General features: G+C 39.1%; 2 long non-coding RNA genes across 2 annotated transcripts; both read left to right on the plus strand.

The window, feature by feature from the left end:
• The first annotated feature begins 858 nt into the window (after positions 1-858).
• Positions 859-4,816, plus strand: LOC140179501 (uncharacterized). Its single transcript, XR_011872983.1, has 4 exons — positions 859-1,550; positions 1,656-1,819; positions 1,901-2,044; positions 4,566-4,816. It is a non-coding gene; the product is annotated as an uncharacterized lncRNA (long non-coding RNA).
• Positions 4,817-8,311: 3,495 nt separating this feature from the next.
• On the plus strand, positions 8,312-9,759 carry LOC140179502 (uncharacterized). The gene is made up of 3 exons (XR_011872984.1): positions 8,312-9,073; positions 9,179-9,342; positions 9,424-9,759. It is a non-coding gene; the product is annotated as an uncharacterized lncRNA (long non-coding RNA).
• The last annotated feature ends 200 nt before the right edge of the window (positions 9,760-9,959 follow it).

The following is a 9,959-nucleotide window of genomic DNA, read 5'->3' on the forward strand; positions in this document are numbered from 1 at the left end:
TGCGTAAAAATGCGTTGGGAGGGGGGTGGGGGAAGAAAAGGGTATACGAAGGGGAGGGGAGGGGAAGGGAAGAGGGGGAGGGGGACGGCGCCGGGGAGCCTCCGTCGTCGCCACCGTGACCTCGTCGTCGCTGCCGCCACATGAGGGACCACCGTCCGCCGCTGTCTCTGCCTTCTACATCTGCTTCTTTGTGCTTTGAATTTCTGAGGAACCACCATCTGCTTCTTTATTGATTTGTTGCTTTCTTTTTCTGCTTGTGTTAAATTTATGCTTGAATTTGTTGATTTTCTATTTCTGCTTCTCTGTGTGGAGGTGGAGGTGGAGGTGGAGGTGGATGTGGAGTGTAAGACCCAGAACTTTTGAAAAGTCTTATTATGATCAAGTCTCAAAATCATATAGTTATTTACAGTCTTAATTTCAGAAATTATTTTATTAAAGATAATTAAAGCAAGTTTTGATTTATTGAATTTGAGATAAGTTATGATTTTTATCCAATTTTATAATTATTGGGTTATTTTCTATATTCAGATTATGAATTTGGCAGTTATGAAATAAGAGGGGTTTTACATGATTTGGATTAGATAAGTAATATTTTAAATATTATCACTGCTATTTTGGAAACTGAAGAAATTCAGTATATTACTCCTAATTATTTGATTTGGGCATTTTATTAAAAATAAATTGTAAAATTGATGAGCAAATAGTATTTTTCTCTATATAATTAGTGTTGGATTTAAATTGGGTTTCAATTACTATATTTTCCCCAATTTCATTTGAAATTACTAAAATGCCCCTAACCCTAACTTTTGGAAATGAAACCCTAACCCTGAAAACCCTAACTCGACCCGGTCTCCCCACAATTGCTGCAGCCCTCCTTTCTAACAGCAGCCTACACGGGTTCCTTCCTCTTCTTCCATGGAAAAGGAAAATAGAAGCAGAATTAGGGTTAGAGGGGAGGGGTTCCACGGAAGCAGAGCGCTAGGGGAAGAGGAGCGCGCCGCCGCCACTGCGACTTGATGCTTACGCTGCCGCTGTCGTCCAGGGAGCCACCACCTCAGTTTGTCATCGCCAGTCGTCCTCAACCTCATCGCATTCTTGTTCGGCCGCCACTGCTTCCATGCCCTCCAACGGCGCTGGTGTTGTCGCCGATAGAGCCACCGCCATTCTCCTCGTCGCCGACCAGTCCGTCTCGTCGCCGCCGTCGAACCCGTCCCTTGCCGCCGCCGTTGAAGCTGCGAACTGACAAGAGGGAAAGGGATGAGTAGCGAGGAAGGAACACTGCCCTTCCATTGCTGCTGCTGCCACGGTTGTGGAAGAGGGTATCCCCGTCGCCATGGGTGGAATCCACCGTCCGAGCTGCTACTAGAGGGAGCCGCCGCTACCATGTGTACAGCAAAGAGTAGCGCCACGTGAATCAGGGAAAGGAGATGCCTTTCTGTCTCTGCTCCTGGGTTTTGGAATCTGACAAAACGCCGCTGCTGCTATTGGAGTTGATGTTTCTCTGGCCTTGCCCTAGCTCCATCTTGAACCGTGAGAACCGCCACTGTTGGGTAAGCCTTACCCTGTTTCCGATTCCCTCTTGTTCCATCAATTCATTCCTACATAGAGGCATTGTTGCTAACACTAGTTGTATTAAATAAAATGGTTATTGTAAGTGACATTGTCGCTGCCTTTACTGGAGATGGTTGCTGGCTCTGTTTGGAGATTTATGTTACAACTAGTATTCGTTTTGGGGACTGCTTCATCTGTTGCTGGAACTACTAATGGAACCATCGCTGAGGCTTGTGTTCTTTGGTTCAGTCAGTATTCTTTAGTTACCGTAAGTACCTCTGCCTCGAAACCTTGCCAGTTCATATCCCGTGTTGTGTTTTAAGGTTTTCGCAATGATAATGTTTTCTAGGATTAAGCTATCGGAGCCACATGTTGCGCGTAAGGGTTGTAATTGCTGCTGCAAAAGTGAACAAAGTTGTGATGCAAGCTGCCGGTAACTTCGGGTTGATAGAGACTTCCGGTGACGCGTTTGGGTTATGGTTTACGTTTTGAGGTAGGGGCGCTTTCCAAAAACTATAGTTTATTATTGGAATTATTACATATGGGTACTGATGTGAGATATTGTGTACTTGGTGATTGTATCTGCCTTATGTATCAATTGATTGACTCGAATGACTATGGATGTTGGTTTGGCTGAATTGTCGTGTGGCTTGTGAAATGTAATGTTTGAAGTTGATTCTTTAAATATTTGAAATGAGTTTAATCCGTTGAGGATTGGTTTGAATTGAGTCAATTATTTTGATGATGTGAAAGATAAAATGCTCTTGAAATTCAGCCTGGGTTGCTTTAATTGCTCTGGCTTTGATAAATGATTTATTGCTGAACCGATTCTTTAAAGCTTTATAAATGAGTTAAACCGGTTGATATTGAGTTGATTTTTGAAATGGTTTCCTTGAGGTATGCCATTGAGGCGACTGTTGGATTTAGCTTGCTTTTGAATTGATTTCTGGTTTGAGCTGTTGAAAAGGAATGAGAAACGGTTTAGTTGGGACCCGAACCGGGTGGCAAAAGTCCAAGTTTTAGGGGAGGTGCTGCCAAAATTTCTATAAAATCCGAGTCTTTATTGAAATATTTTCTGGAAAACGATGAGTTAAAGACTTCTACTATTTTATTTGAATTATCGAGAAAAGGATGATTCATGCTTTCGAAATGAATTAATAAAGAGGAAATTGTGATTTAGTCTTGCTTCTTAAGAAAGGCATTGTATCTCTTTCAGGAGAAGGTTATTTAGATGAAACTTGTGTTTTAAAGCTGTTTGGATGTGAAAAGGGTTTATGCCTTTGAATTTGACTTGGGGGTTTCAATTAAAGAAGTTTCAATGACTTTAAAAGAACCTGAATGTCTATTGACAAGTTTCATTTTGAAATGTTTTGAGAAAGGTTTTAAGTACTCCTTGAATTCTGAATTCTTGCAAGACTAAAACAATTTTTAACAGTTGAAACGTTTTAGAATTTGTCATGGGGGTTAAAGCTGGTTTTGCCTAAGTAAAGAAAACGGCTTTGAAGGAAGTAAATGATTGCGTGACTCGATTTGGCTTAGATCTTATTTTATTACTCAAATCGGAAAGCCAAGGTTTTAATGATTTTAAATGAATTTGGCGAAATGAGTTATGCTGTTCTCCCCTAAGGACTTGGGACTCTGCCGAGGAACTTTTGTTACAAAAATCCCATTGTTGGATGGGTGATTTTGAATGATTCAAAAGGAATCTTTAACTTTCCATGGTTTTGGAAGTTTTGGAAAGAGGAAGCCGAGAGTGGCTTATTTCAAAAAGGGAATTTTCCTTGAGTAAAATTGGCTTATGAGCCTGAGATAATTTGAGAAATGAGATCTTTAAAGCCAAGGATGAAAAAAGTTGAAACTTGATTTCAAAGTGAAATGAATTGAGAAAATTATTTATGGCTTAAATGCCGATTTCATGAATTTGATGATTTTGAATGTGGAAGTGTTGTTTTATTATGAGCCGGAATGGCTATGTATGATTATGAATATTGACTGGTTCTGGATTGAACCATGAGCCAGAATGGCTGTGTGTGATTATCAACATTGGCTGGTTCTGAACTGAACCGTAAGCCGGATGGCTGAGATGGATGTTGATCCATGGATGAGAATGAATGCATGTATATGCTGAATTATTGATAATTGTGATTTTTGCACTTCCACTATTGGAGATGAGGGTTTCCCTGGGTAGTAGTAATGGCTAGCCACCATGTGCTCCAGGTTGAGACTCGAAGCTCTGTTAACCCAATGTCGTAAGTGTGGCCGGGCACTGTGAAAGGCCCGGATGAGCTCGCCCCCATAAATATTCACCAGTGATGGTGATGGATAAATATTCACCAGTGAGGGTGATGGATATGGATCATGATTATGATCAAGTTTATGATGAGTATAACTCGAGTTGGGGATGCACGACAGAGGGACAGTCCAATGGTTAGCTACCAGGACTTGTCGGGTTGGCTCTATAACCGACAGATGATATCATCAGCCACTAGGGACAGGCATGCATCATATGCATTTGTGTGACATTGGTTGGGTGTGCATATTATACTTGGTTTGCCTATGTGATTAATTGCTAACTGTTCTACTTGTAATAACTGTTTGTTTGTGCTTGAACTTCCTATCTGTGTTTGCATCTGGGACTCTGTTGGATGGTGGTGATTGGTTGTTGGTTGGATTGTTTGGGCCTAGGGCCGTGGTTGGAAAGAGATGAACTGATGGTTGATTTCGGTTTTGTGTTTCTGGTTTGGAATAAAATTATGAAAGGATATTTTGGTTTCGCATAGATAAATCGTTTTGAAAGGCTTTTGAGTTTTTGAGAATTTAACGGTTCTTCTTTCCGAAAAGATTTCCGACTTTACTTTCATTGTAAACCGTTGTTTTTGAAAAGAGGCATAAGACGGTTATGAATTACTGGCGCGGTTATCTTCACGTATCCTATTACAGTAATTCCCAAAAACCCTCTACTGAGAACCCTTTCGAGGATGATGTTCTCACCCCCCACATTTTTCCCCTTTCAGGATATGGGCGCAGAAGTTACGAAGAGCTTATTTAATTGTTGCTGTGATGCCCTGTATTGTTTTAGTTATGGTCTATTGTACCATCGCCTTTATCTTGATATATTCTGTAAGAGGGATAGGAAATTGTATTGGATTATACTTGTAATAATATTTATATATATGTATGTATATATATATGTATGTACTCTTTATGAGTTTCTGTAAGTTGTATGGATGTACGTTGTATATCAAAAGTATTTTTGGGAGCGGTATTGCGGTTTAAAGTTTCAAACAGGCTCATATTTTAGTATTAATTAGTATAAGTGTCGTCGTAATATCCGAGCTATCAGAGTTGCGCAGCCGAAAGCGTTGTCTTTGGTAGTCAGGGTGTTACATTATGGTATCAGAGCAGTTCTTCCTGTAGAGCCTGAGGAATAGACTGACTATGCTTCAATTGCATACTCTGAGCGTTTGTCATATATTAAGTCTTGTCGAATGACGAGAATTAGAGCTTTATGCACATGACGATCTATTGATTAACGCTGTTAGTCTTGCGTTGCATAATTCCTGATATTAAGTTTGGCCGGCTTAATACTAGTGAATTATGTATATGAAAGCACTGATGGGTTATCATAGATGATATACGAGTTTCGAGTAAAGTGAATCGCGGGCTTTGGGGGAACGTTAGAAGCTTTTTCTCGAGGCTATTCAGTTGTGTGTCTTGAATTCTGTTCGAGTCGACCTGTTCTTTTATATCCTAACTTGAAGTTCTTGTTTGGTACTCCTCTTGAAAAGTAATTTGATGTTTCCACTCTATTCCTCTATTCATATGCATTCTTGAATGATCTTAAGTGCATATGCTTGTTTAGAATCTTTGATGCATCTGTCTTCCTCTGTTTGAGTTCTTCTTGATTCAAGTATTCTTTGATATAGTCTTGAACTTGTCTTAATGTGCTGTGACTTTTAACTCTGGGTTCCGAGTTCATTCTTAGAGAACTTGTTGATTCAGTTTTCCTCTTATTTGACAGTGATTACAGCTAATTTTGGGATTTTTATAAAAATTGCTGTTGACTAGATATACACTTATCTATATGTGGGACTTTGAAGATTTCTTATACAGTTTAACAACTATTTATTTCTAATGCCTCGCCTGTACCTTTATTGGTTTATAGAACTGCACCTACTTAAAATACAAATTGACTTTCTAGTAACTTTACTATGGTTCCAATGCACATCTTCATTTGATTATGTATCTGGGTATTTTTTTCAAAATTTTGAAAAGAAAGGATTTACCACTTTTGTCTCGGTTGAGTTTCGTTTGATAAACTTTACTTAATTCATTTTGATTTGAGTTTGATTGAGCATGCTACATGGTTTGTGCCATGGTTGTTCTTTTGAAAGTGTTGGACTCATAGCTTTCTTCCTATGAACGGACTAAATTCTCTATTAAATCTTCCATCTCCATGAATGTCATGTTTGACCTTGTTTTTAACTAATCTTTTACATTTTGTGGATATTGCCATTGATCTTGGTTTTTCCTCTTGTGTGAATCTCACTCTTATGTGAGTCAGCTTGATTTGTTTCAATTCCGTGCATCGTTTATTCTCTCATTGTCTTTACAAGAGTTTTTAGTCAAAAAATTTATCCTTGAGAAATTACAAATGATTAAGTTGTCTTTTCTATGACTTTGTATTCTTTTGGATCAATTTAAAACTTGTTTGATGTTTCATGTCTAGTGGATCTTGTTTGAACTACTTTAATTTATGATCCTTTCTTGCAAGGCTTGACTCCTTTTTAGTACATCTTAAACTTCTTGAATATTCTTCTGAGATGGTGATTTCAAGAACACTTTTGGAGTCTTGTTTTGAACCTTTTTAAAGGAACTTTGAATTCTCTTTGAAGAAATATTAAACGGAATTTATTTTCTGTTGCTTGATTGAGATTGAAACCATTGTTCAATTTTGACGAAGTTAATTCAAAGTTGGCAAGCGCTATTTTAAATGAGGTTTTGGAAAGCTCCCTTGTTTAGTGGAAATTGGTTCGTTTGTAATGCACCACTTATTTCCTTTACCAAATTGTAAGCAAATTTTTACTTCGGAGTTTCTTTTCTAAAAAGAGTTTAACTTCCTCTTTCGTACTTGTTATGAATGTTATACACGCTTGTTTGAATACGAAATTTTGAGAATTTTGAACAAGCATTTGATTACTTCCGAGTTTTTATGAACTGCTTTTGGTTAAGTTGTGCATCTAATTATCTTTCTAAAATATTTGAGGAAATATTTTAGCTCTTAGCCAAGGTTGTGTGCATTTGTTTTTGGAACTCTACAAAATCTACTTCAACATGAAATTGAATTAAAGCAAAGCCATGATTATGCTTTTATTTTTCTCTTGAAGGAGACTTGTTGCTTAACTTTTCTTTTAAACTGCGAAGTTTTCGATTCTTTTAAGAACAATGTATTCGAAAGTATTTTAATTATGCTCGAGTTCTGTGAGCTTGACTTGGGTCTGAGATATTCTTTTCTGTAAACCTCTTACTTCTTCGACTCAGCTTGAAATTGTTCCGAACTAATGCGCTGATTCTCCTTCTTATTGATCCTATTGAATTTCCTTGATCCAAGGGTTACCTTTGAAGTTGTCAATTGAATTGTGTCTAGCAAACTTCATTGTTTGAGCATCCTTGTTTATCTGAAATTGGATACTCTGTCTCGAATCTATGAGTATGGTCCTTGACATTTGCCTCTCCTTTCTAAAGTTTTGTATCCTTCTGAGTAGACTTGAGAATTGTTTTGATATCACGTGCGATCTGTAGATGTAGTAACGCGATGCGTTAGTTCTCTAAGACGTGGTATGTGTATACGGAAGTTGAAGCGGTAGGTGTGCAACGTTAGGAGTTGTGGGTGTTTTGTTCCTTGCGAACGGGTGCAGCTGTCAGGCTTGTGATCAAATTTGGGGTTTGTAAAGTGCTTGATGGAGTTGAAAAGTTGAAACTTTGAGGTTGATATGAGATTAGTGTGCGGAGGTTGAGCACGTCGTTTTGACTCCATCCTGTTTGATAGCCTTTGATGCCTTGCCCTTCTATCACATGATTGACCCATGTTATCTTTTGCATTGAGCCTACCTTGTAACTTTTGCTTTGCAATCACACTCCTACCTTTACATCCTTATGCTTATGACAATCAAAGTATTTGAAAATCGTATATATGATTATATTTTGAGATATTTTTGCTTCTTCCTTAAATGCGTTCAAGGGTGAGCTGTTATGGAACTTCTTTCGTTTTGTATTAATTTTCGAGGGCGAAAATTTTTATAAGGTGGGTAGGATGTAAGACCCAGAACTTTTGAAAAGTCTTATTATGATCAAGTCTCAAAATCATATAGTTATTTACAGTCTTAATTTCAGAAATTATTTTATTAAAGATAATTAAAGCAAGTTTTGATTTATTGAATTTGAGATAAGTTATGATTTTTATCCAATTTTATAATTATTGGGTTATTTTCTATATTCAGATTATGAATTTGGCAGTTATGAAATAAGAGGGGTTTTACATGATTTGGATTAGATAAGTAATATTTTAAATATTATCACTGCTATTTTGGAAACTGAAGAAATTCAGTATATTACTCCTAATTATTTGATTTGGGCATTTTATTGAAAATAAATTGTAAAATTGATGAGCAAATAGTATTTTTCTCTATATAATTAGTGTTGGATTTAAATTGGGTTTCAATTACTATATTTTCCCTAATTTCATTTGAAATTACTAAAATGCCCCTAACCCTAACTTTTGGAAATGAAACCCTAACCCTGAAAACCCTAACTCGACCCGGTCTCCCCACAATTGCTGCAGCCCTCCTTTCTAACAGCAGCCTACACGGGTTCCTTCCTCTTCTTCCATGGAAAAGGAAAATAGAAGCAGAATTAGGGTTAGAGGGGAGGGGTTCCACGGAAGTAGAGCGCCAGGGGAGGAGGAGCGCGCCGCCGCCACTGCGACTTGATGCTTACGCTGCCGCTGTCGTCCAGGGAGCCACCACCTCAGTTTGTCATCGCCAGTCGTCCTCAACCTCATCGCATTCTTGTTCGGCCGCCACTGCTTCCATGCCCTCCAACGGCGCTGGTGTTGTCGCCGATAGAGCCACCGCCATTCTCCTCGTCGCCGACCAGTCCGTCTCGTCGCCGCCGTCGAACCCGTCCCTTGCTGCCGCCATTGAAGCTGCGAACTGACAAGAGGGAAAGGGATGAGTAGCGAGGAAGGAACACTGCCCTTCCATTGCTGCTGCTGCCACGGTTGTGGAAGAGGGTATCCCCGTCGCCGTGGGTGGAATCCACCGTCCGAGCTGCTACTAGAGGGAGCCGCCGCTACCATGTGTACAGCAAAGAGTAGCGTCACGTGAATCAGGGAAAGGAGATGCCTTTCTGCCTCTGCTCCTGGGTTTTGGAATCCGACAAAACGCCGCTGCTGCTGTTGGAGTTGATGTTTCTCTGGCCTTGCCCTAGCTCCATCTTGAACCGTGAGAACCGCCACTGTTGGGTAAGCCTTACCCTGTTTCCGATTCCCTCTTGTTCCATCAATTCATTCCTACATAGAGGCATTGTTGCTGACACTAGTTGTATTAAATAAAATGGTTATTGTAAGTGACATTGTCGCTGCCTTTACTGGAGATGGTTGCTGGCTCTGTTTGGAGATTTATGTTACAACTAGTATTCGTTTTGGGGACTGCTTCATCTGTTGCTGGAACTACTAATGGAACCATCGCTGAGGCTTGTGTTCTTTGGTTCAGTCAGTATTCTTTAGTTACCGTAAGTACCTCTGCCTCGAAACCTTGCCAGTTCATATCCCGTGTTGTGTTTTAAGGTTTTCGCAATGATAATGTTTTCTAGGATTAAGCTATCGGAGCCACATGTTGCGCGTAAGGGTTGTAATTGCTGCTGCAAAAGTGAACAAAGCTGTGATGCAAGCTGCTGGTAACTTCGGGTTGATAGAGACTTCCGGTGACGCGTTTGGGTTACGGTTTGCGTTTTGAGGTAGGGGCGCTTTCCAAAAACTATAGTTTATTATTGGAATTATTACATATGGGTACTGATGTGAGATATTGTGTACTTGGTGATTGTATCTGCCTTATGTATCAATTGATTGACTCGAATGACTATGGATGTTGGTTTGGCTGAATTGTCGTGTGGCTTGTGAAATGTAATGTTTGAAGTTGATTCTTTAAATATTTGAAATGAGTTTAATCCATTGAGGATTGGTTTGAATTGAGTCAATTATTTTGATGATGTGAAAGATAAAATGCTCTTGAAATTCAGCCTGGGTTGCTTTAATTGCTCTGGCTTTGATAAATGATTTATTGCTGAACCGATTCTTTAAAGCTTTATAAATGAGTTAAACCGGTTGATATTGAGTTGATTTTTGAAAT

Source organism: Arachis hypogaea, chromosome 15 (assembly GCF_003086295.3).
Source record: "Arachis hypogaea cultivar Tifrunner chromosome 15, arahy.Tifrunner.gnm2.J5K5, whole genome shotgun sequence".
NCBI lineage: Eukaryota > Viridiplantae > Streptophyta > Magnoliopsida > Fabales > Fabaceae > Arachis > Arachis hypogaea.